This window comes from Xenopus tropicalis, chromosome 6 (assembly GCF_000004195.4).
Source record: "Xenopus tropicalis strain Nigerian chromosome 6, UCB_Xtro_10.0, whole genome shotgun sequence".
Taxonomy (NCBI): domain Eukaryota; kingdom Metazoa; phylum Chordata; class Amphibia; order Anura; family Pipidae; genus Xenopus; species Xenopus tropicalis.
The window spans coordinates 134,040,385-134,049,758 of NC_030682.2; the positions used below are offsets into that span (position 1 = coordinate 134,040,385).

At 42.9% G+C, this 9,374-nt stretch overlaps 1 protein-coding gene across 2 annotated transcripts in view; it reads right to left on the minus strand.

Moving 5' to 3' along the window:
* The window catches only part of nudcd1 (NudC domain containing 1), a 121,271-nt gene that overhangs the window by 58,266 nt on the left and 53,631 nt on the right, over positions 1-9,374 (minus strand).

The following is a 9,374-nucleotide window of genomic DNA, read 5'->3' on the forward strand; positions in this document are numbered from 1 at the left end:
ACTAAGAATTATAAAACAATAAAACATTAATTAAACCCAATAGGATTATTTCACATCCAGTAAGGATAAATTATATCTTATTTGTGATCAAATACAAAGCACTGTTTTATTGTTACAGAGAAAAATGAAATCAATTTTAAAAATCTGAATTATTTTATTAAAATGGGGTCTATGGGAGCCAGGCTTTCTGTAATTCGGAGCTTTCCGGATATCGGGTTTCCGGATAAGGGATCCCATACCTGTACAAGGTTCTGTTTTATAATTACAGAGAAAAGGGAAATCAGTTTTAAAAATTAGAATTATTTGCTTATAATGGAGTCTATGGGAGATGGCCTTTCCGTAATTCGGAACTTTCTAGATAACGGGTTCCCGGATAAGGGATCCCATACCTGTACAGTGTTCAGTAATGGCATGGAGTGCAAAAATATCCAGCATGAGATGAGAAATTCCAGTGCAAACTATAAATGAGATTCTCCAACTTACAAGTCAGTTTTACCCATAGAGCTAATGGCAGAACAGGTGTTTTCTCCATTTATTTTATCTGGCAGAAAAGCGAATGAAACCGCTTTTATCATTCACTTAAATGGAAAATGCCTGACTGTGCTGGTACTGGAACTTTTCAGCCCCAAAACATATATTCAGCAATATATGTTAGTGAACAAAAGCCTTTAGCTTCATAGACCTTATATATATTAAAATAAGTAGCATTTGTGTGTGGCATGAACAACCTAACTGAGCTGCTTTAAAGTCAATATTTGGCTAGCAGCGAGATGCTAATTTCTCATAGGGAACAGAAAAGCAATGCGTTCAGATCAAACAATGTTTTGACAATTTGAATAAAACCCTTTGTGAATGCTGCATGTATACAAATCTCCCCAAGATATACCGACGCTTTACTTGTTTTGACATACTGTCGTACCCAATAAGACTATGGAGACGCATTATAGCACAATGGCTCCCACAGTTGCCTCGCTGTGTCTCTTCCCACAGTACTAAACAATCATACGGGACAATTAGCTTATGATCAAATTAAACCTACAACAAATGAATATCTGATTGCAAGCTTCACTTTGGCGGATGTAATGCCTGTCAGCGCGCACACAACACAAAGCAGGAAACATCAGATCAGCCATATTCCCTGCCTGTGTTTCGTGCCACTAGTCCCAAGCAGTTGCAAACAAACTGTGGCACTGGACCCCCTGGGGTGGCTTCAAGCAGTGGCTGGGGGGGGGGGGGTGCTTAATCTTAGGGCCCGCTACAGTGAGAGTTGAGAAAATGCCTAGGTTCTACTGGAATATTCCAGATAAGGGGTCTTTCCGTAATTTGGATCTCCTTACCTTAAGTCTACGAAAAAAAACAATAAAACATTAATTAAACCCAATAGGATTGTTTTGGCTCCAATAAGGATTAATTATATCTTAGTTGGGATCAGTTACAAAGCACTGTTTTATTATTACAGGGAAAAAGGAAATCAATTTTAAAATTCTTAATTATTTGATTAAAATGGAGTCTATGGAAGATGGGTTTTCCGTAATTCCGAGCTTTCTGGATAACGGGTTCTTGGATAACGGATCCCATACCTGCATAGATCAGGGGCAGAGTGAGAATTTTGGGTGTATATTTCTAGGATACTGACCAATATGTTTTCATGTGAAGCCTGTCTTTGCTTGTGTGACTGCAGGACAGTGATTGGCTACTCCCCTCCTACTGTGCTTCTGGGAGGGACTGATAAAACACACCCACTCCTCATTTAAAGGAACAGTAACACCAAAAAATGAAAGTGTATAAAAGTAACTAAAATATAATTTATATAAATAAGCTGCTATGTAGCTATGGAGGCAGCCATTCAAAGGAGAAAAGGCACAGGCACATAGCAGATAACAGATAAAACACTATTGTATTCTACAGAACTTATCGGTTATCTGCTATGTAACCTGTGCCTTTTCTCCTTTTTTCCAGCTTGAATGGCTGCCCCCGTGGCTACACAGCAGCTTATTATATAAATTATAGTAGTGTTACTGTAACAAACGCACCAGTTTTACCAGTGCAGGGCAACTTTAAAGCTCTTTCATTTTTTAGTGTTACTGTTCCTTTAAAACATGGACAGGGACTGCAGCAGATCTAAAGGGAGCTCCAATAAACGGGCTTTTTGAGCCCAGAGTGAAACCAGCACCATATATTTATTTCCTAAAAAGACTGAGGGGGTATTTCCAGTTATGCCAGATGTCTCATTTAAAGAAGATGTAAACCTTTTTTTTCTATCTTTACTCTAAACACCCACAATAACATACCTTAGTCCTCTGCATTCAGTCCAATCTGGTTTCTGAATTATAAATTGAAATCTCCAGCTCTTTCCTCTACTTCCTGGTACAGTGTGAAGCCCCGCCCCCTCCTACTGCTGAGCTCACCTTATCTCTTGGACTACAGGATAGTCGAAGAGGAGAGCCTTCTGGGCATGCCTGACAAAGAAGCTTTCTGGGAATGTACAGAGAATCAGAAACCAGTGTGCAGCAGCAGAAGCAGATTTTTTCCTGTGCTCATTCATTACTGCCTGACTCCCTAAATACACACAAAAATGCACTTATAAAAGTGCTTCACAAACAGAAAGTCTATGTACCCAAATCACAATTCATATCATATCATACCCTCATACCAGTGTTCCATGTTTAATAATACCTATAAATTGTTCTAAAAATGTACAAAAAGTTTGCAACTTGACAGTGGAGTGAGTTATAATTCAACACCACAGTTGAATCAATTAAGATGCAAGCAATCCATCTATCAAGTGATTTAATCCAGTTCTAAAACATTTATGTTACTAATCAGCAAATATTAAATATTACATATTTGTGATTATTACTTTAGTGCAGAACTTACAGTGTTTAAAAGAATCCACAGTCAACTGATACTATATGTCTTCAAGAAAATCCATGCTGGTGCATAATATTTGCTAAGTAGTAATAAAAGTAATGTTTTAGAATGGGTTTAAATCACTGTATTGATAGATTGTTTGCACTTGCATCCTAACTGATTCAACTCTAGTGCTGAACTATAACTCACAGAACTGTCAAGTTGCAAACTTTTCTTACATTTGTAACACTTGTTTGGCTTAATAGGGGTATATTACCAGGCTAGTTGGGCACTTAGAGCATGGGTTACATTCAACCCCCTTTCCCAGGAATGGGCCTCCGCTATATGGGAGCTATGTCAGGGGCTATATGGTGTTGTTGAACTACAACTCACACTGGTGTTGTGCAATATAATAAGTGATTGGACGCCAGGAGCTCTTGCAGTTAACTGGATAATACTTTATTTGGACAAGGCACATATGGAATAGTGCAACAGGGTACATACTCACAGTCACAGCAGTATAGAACTTGGTCACAGAGAAACACAGCAGAAGTGACACTCAAGGTAACAGTATAGCCCACTTGGAGGATATGCAGAGTATTAGCTGTATGCTCAGGAATGGATGCCCTTTACTGGAACGGATCCCCTCCAGCCAACTATGGTTCAGGGTAAGGAACTGCCTGAATCCTGCGTCTTAACTGTGGTCCCTACAGCAAGGCATACAAAGCCTGGGTTAGACTAAACCCTTACAGTCTCCTTTGATGGGGCTAGTGCTGCCCTTACTAAATAAGCTATCTATGCTCACCACTCCTAGAGGGTGCTATTACATATGACTGACTGTGCTGGCTTTATCTCATTCACGGGGCCCTGTCCCCGACTTACAAATCAGCAGTTCTCTTTACTGGGGCCTAATTGCCTCAGGCTCAGTGACATGAAGCCTCAGGACAACATCAGCCAAAGAGGGAGACACTCCCTTGTGCCAGACACTATATAGTCTGCACAAGGGGAGTGGTCAACCTGGGCTAAACCTATAGGGGGTAGCCTAATACTGTAATCTGAGTGTAGAGGGCTCTGCCCTATTACAACACAGATAACATAAAGGTAGGGGATAACACCATAGGGAACTTAACCCTATGGGTCCCTACATTCACCCGGGGGAAGAATCCATTCCGACCCGGCAATGGTAAATAACAATAAGTACACTTTTCAAGCAATAACAGTAGTGCATTGATTTAGTGCAAAAATACAGTACCCATACATCCATTTCTGATACCCTCTCCTGAGGAGTATCCGGTACATTGGATATCTGCAAGGAAAAGATTAGGCACATACAGCAACTTTATTGAATCATATACACTTTGAGTGTCCTGTAGGATCACATGGGATCAACATGTGGCTTGGCTGGGCGCAGTGGTTTAAATGCTGTTCCCTGTACACTAGTCCGCAGCCGCGGGGTCTAGGCAGGGTAGCGGTAAATAGTTGTACGCAAAGTTCAGGCACCTTTTTGGTCGCAGCCGCGGACCCACTGAGGTGATGTCCTTTACCTTCAGCCCGCACGGTGTTCCGGAAGGATCCCCTGTACCGGTGGTGCGTAGCTGGATATGTGAGGAGTATGCGCTATTACTACTTTAGCAGCCGCTTACAGTAGATTCGCAATCAGTCAGGAGCAGATTCAGATGCGACCGACTCCTACCAAAGTCCCTCACAAAATGGCGGCGGTGACGTGTGTCCGGGAGCCGCCCTTTGAGATCTCGCGTCTAGACTAATCCTCACGCGAGACTCCCCCTTCGCGCCAAATACCTCCCGCGTCACTCAGAAAGTGCGCGAAAACAGCAGGGATTGATTGACAGCATAGGGAAACCAATGGGAAACGGTCTAAGAGCTCCAAAAGAACCGAACCCACGGCCAATTACAATTTAGATTTTTCAATGCAGGCTAGCCTTTTTGCCTGTCAGTGATTTTAGAAGCACAATTTACACACAGTGTTTTCCAGCCCCACAATTACGTTGGGCGCCAAAATGTAACACTTGTTTGGCTTAATAGGGGTATATTACCAGGCTAGTTGGGCACTTAGAGCATGGGTTACATTCAACCCCCTTTCCCAGGAATGGGCCTCCGCTATATGGGAGCTATGTCAGGGCTAGATGATATAGTTGAACTACAACTCACACTGGTGTTGTGCAATATAATAAGTGATTGGACGCCAGGAGCTCTTGCAGTTAACTGGATAATACTTTATTTGGACAAGGCACATATAGAATAGTGCAACAGGGTATATACTCACAGTCACAGCAGTATAGAACTTGGTCACAGAGAAACACAGCAGAAGTGACACTCAAGGTAACAGTATAGCCCACTGGGAGGTTATGCAGAGTATTAGCTGTATGCCAGGAATGGATGCCCTTTACTGGAACGGATCCCCTCCAGCCAACTATGGTTCAGGGTAAGGAACTGCCTGAATCCTGCGTCTTAACTGTGGTCCCTACAGCAAGGCATACAAAGCCTGGGTTAGACTAAACCCTTACAGTCTCCTTTGATGGGGCTAGTGCTGCCCTTACTAAATAAGCTATCTATGCTCACCACTCCTAGAGGGTGCTATTACATATGACTGACTGTGCTGGCTTTATCTCATTCACGGGGCCCTTTCCCAGACTTACAAATCAGCAGTTCTCTTTACTGGGGCCTAATTGCCTCAGGCTCAGTGACATGAAGCCTCAGGACAACATCAGCCAAAGAGGAAGACACTCCCTTGTGCCAGAAACTATATAGTCTGCACAAGGGGAGTGGTCAACCTGGGCTAAACCTATAGGGGGTAGCCTAATACTGTAATCTGAGTGTAGAGGGCTCTGCCCTATTACAACACAGATAACATAAAGGTAGGGGATAACACCATAGGGAACTTAACCCTATGGGTCCCTACACATTTCTAGAACAATTTATAGGAGAAGGCTCTCCTCTTCAACTACCCTGTAGTCAAAGAAATATGGAGAGCTTAGCAGAAAGAGGGGGCGGGGTTTCACACAGTACCAGGAAGTAGATGAAAGAAACTGGATATTTCAATTTATAATGGAGAAACCAGATCATGGACAAGATACAATCTGAGATGCAATTCAATTCAGAAAAACATCTGAAAGATTATCATGTGAAGAATATATTGCGGTCTATGGGAAAAAAACATTTTTTATCCAGAAAGCTCAGAATGATAACAAGACCATCTTCATTTTAATCAAATATTTATTTATTTTTTAAATAATTTCCTTGTTTTCTGTAATAATAAAACAGTACCTGTTCTTGATCTCAACTAAGATATAATTACCCCTTATTGGGGCGGAACAGCCCTATTGGGTTTATTTAATGGTTAAATGATTCCCTTTTCTCTGTAATAATAAAACAGTACCTGTACTTGATCCCAAATAAGATATAATTACCCCTTATTGGGGCAGAACAGCATTAAAAATAAAAAAAAAAAAAATAAACTGTTTTATTATTACAGAGAAAAAGGAATCATTTAACCATTAAATAAACCCAATAGGGCTGTTCTGCCCCCAATAAGGATTAATTATATCTCAGTTTGGATCAAATACAAAGCGCTGTTTTATTTTTACAGAGAAAAAGGAAATCAATTTTAAAAATCTGAATTATTTGATTAAAATGGAGTCTATGGGAGACAGGCTTTTACGTAATTCAGAGCTTTCTTGATATCGGGTTTCTGGATAACGGATCCCATACCAGTACATGTATCAAAACGGCAGACATCATTATGAAGTAGACACAACAGCATCCCTTTATGAAAGATTATTGAAAATCCTGCAACTGCCTACAGGGAAGGAGAATTAGAAACTTTGCTGTCAAACTTGAGAGGATGGAGGTTGCCATGGCACTGTATACAGCAAATGATTAAACAAAGGTGGTAGAATGCCATTGAGCCCTATGGGAGACTTTCCTTGGGCCGGGTTGGAGCTGCAGAGTGCCATTGAGCCCTATGGGAGACTTTCCTTGGGCCGGGTTGGAGCTGCAGAGTGCCATTGAGCCCTATGGGAGACTTTCCTTGGGCCGGGTTGGAGCTGCAGAGTGCCATTGAGCCCTATGGGAGACTTCCTGGGCGGTTGGAGCTGCAGTGCCATTGAGCCCTATGGGAGACTTTCCTTGGGCCGGGTTGGAGCTGCAGAGTGCCATTGAGCCCTATGGGAGACTTCCCTTGGGCCGGGTTGGAGCTGCAGAGTGCCATTGAGCCCTATGGGAGACTTTCCTTGGGCCAGGTTGGAGCTGCAGGGTGCCATTGAGCCCTATGGGAGACTTTCCTTGGGCCAGGTTGGAGCTGCAGAGTGCCATTGAGCCCTATGGGAGACTTTCCTTGGGCCGGGTTGGAGCTGCAGAGTGCCATTGAGCCCTATGGGAGACTTTCCTTGGGCCGGGTTGGAGCTGCAGAGTGCCATTGAGCCCTATGGGAGACTTTCCTTGGGCCGGGTTGGCATCCACAGTAAGGGACAAGGGAGGCACTTGGCGCGCACAATTTCCCCCTCAAACAGGGCAAGTACAAGTGCCCCAGGTGGCCATAGTGGTGTTTAAGATGTCAGCTTGTGCTGATTGCGGGTCTCTCTCCTGATAATAGCGGCCGTCCCTCTGGCAGTTGCTGCAGCCTCAGACTTGTTCCCTTGTATCTTCTCTGAGCCCCAGCCAGGTCACATGATGCTATTGGAGCAATAGGTAAATTGCAATGGATCTAATGAGTTTAATATGTGACATGACTACTATTTGACTGCACCTAAAAAACTTTGGGAGGGGCCAACTCCCGGAACTGTAACTGGCCAACTTATGTCTTTGTGCTGTGGGGGCGCAACCCACTGCCCGCACGGGGAGGACATAGAGACTCCTACGCGGCTTGAAGTGTCCTGCTCGGAACTGAACTCAGGTCTCCAACGCGCAAGGCTGCAATGCTATGCACTGAGCCACTGTACGGCCCAAGGGGTTTGGCTCTCAGTTTAATTATGTCTTTCAATCCGTGTGGGCGGGGCCAACAACAACCAATCAAATTTCACCCATTGACTTTAATGGGGAAATTGAAACTGCTGCCACACTTCCAGCTTTGAGGCTACACTCCCCAAACTTGAATCACATAGTCATGGGGTCAGCCTGAATGAAAACATGATGATTGTTGGATGCCCAAAAATGGGTGGAGCTGTGAACAGCCAATCAGATTTTACCTACTGACTTGGCAGAAATTAAGCCTGCTGCCATTCTCACAGTAATAACACCGGGGTCCCCAAACTTTGCAGAGTTAGTCACCAGGTAACTGTGGTTCAAGGTTAGAAAAAGTGGGCGGAGCCACCAACAGCCAATCAGATTTACCTAGTGACTTTCAATGGGGAAATTCAACCTGCTGCCATTCTCACAGTATTTACCCCAGGGTTCCCAAAGTTTGCATAGTCAGTCACTGGGTGACTTCATACTCAAGGGTAGAAAAAGTGGGCGGGGCCAACAAAAGCCAATCACATTTCTTTCACTGTTATCAGTGGGGAAATTTTAACTGCTGCCATTCTCACATGTTTAATGTCAGGGTCCCCAAACTTTGCACAGTTTGTCCCTGGGTGACTATGTTCCAAGTTTAGAAAAGTGGGCGGGGCCAACAACAGCCAATCAGATTTCACCTATAGACTTCATATGTTTAAATTTAAACTGCTGCCATTCTTTAAATATTAATACTAAGGTTCCCAAACTTTGCAGAGCTAGTCACCAGGTAACTGCGGTTCAAAGTCAGAAAAAGTGGGTGGGGCCACCAACAGCCAATCAGATCTTAACTATTGATTTTCAATGGGGAAATTCAACCTGCTGCCATTCTCACAGTATTAAACACCAGAATCACTAGGGGACTGCATTTTAAGGTTTTAAAAAGTGGGTGGAGCCACCAACAGCCAACCAGACTTCACCTATTGAATTTTTTTTGGTTTAAAATTAAAATGCTGCCTTTCTCACACTATTTATGTCAGTCACTGGCTGACTACGTATTCAGGGTTAGAACAAGTGGGTGGAGCCACCAACAGCCAATCCATTTCCACCCATTAAATTTCATTGGTTTATATTTAAACTGAAGCCATTATTTAAGTTTTAATTCCAGAGTTGTTACAAAGTTAGTCACTGGGTATTTGCAGTTCAAAGTTAGAAAAAGTGGGCGGAGCCACCAACAGCCAATAACATTTCACCTATTTACTTTCAATGATGAAGTGTAAAATGCTGTCAGTCTCACAATTTTTATGCCCGAGTCCCCAAACTTTGGAAAGTTGGTCAGAGGGGGACTGCAGTTCAAAAATAGAAAAAGTGGGTTGGGCCACCAACAGCCAATTAGAATTCATCCATTGAATTGTATTGGTTTAAATTTAGAATGCCGTCATTCTCACACTATTTATGCCAGGGTGCCAGTGTTACTGGGTGACTTCCACTCAAGGTTAGAAAAAGTGGGCACACCCACCAACCACCAATAACGATTCACCTATTGACTTTTATTGGTTTAAATTTAAACTGCTTCT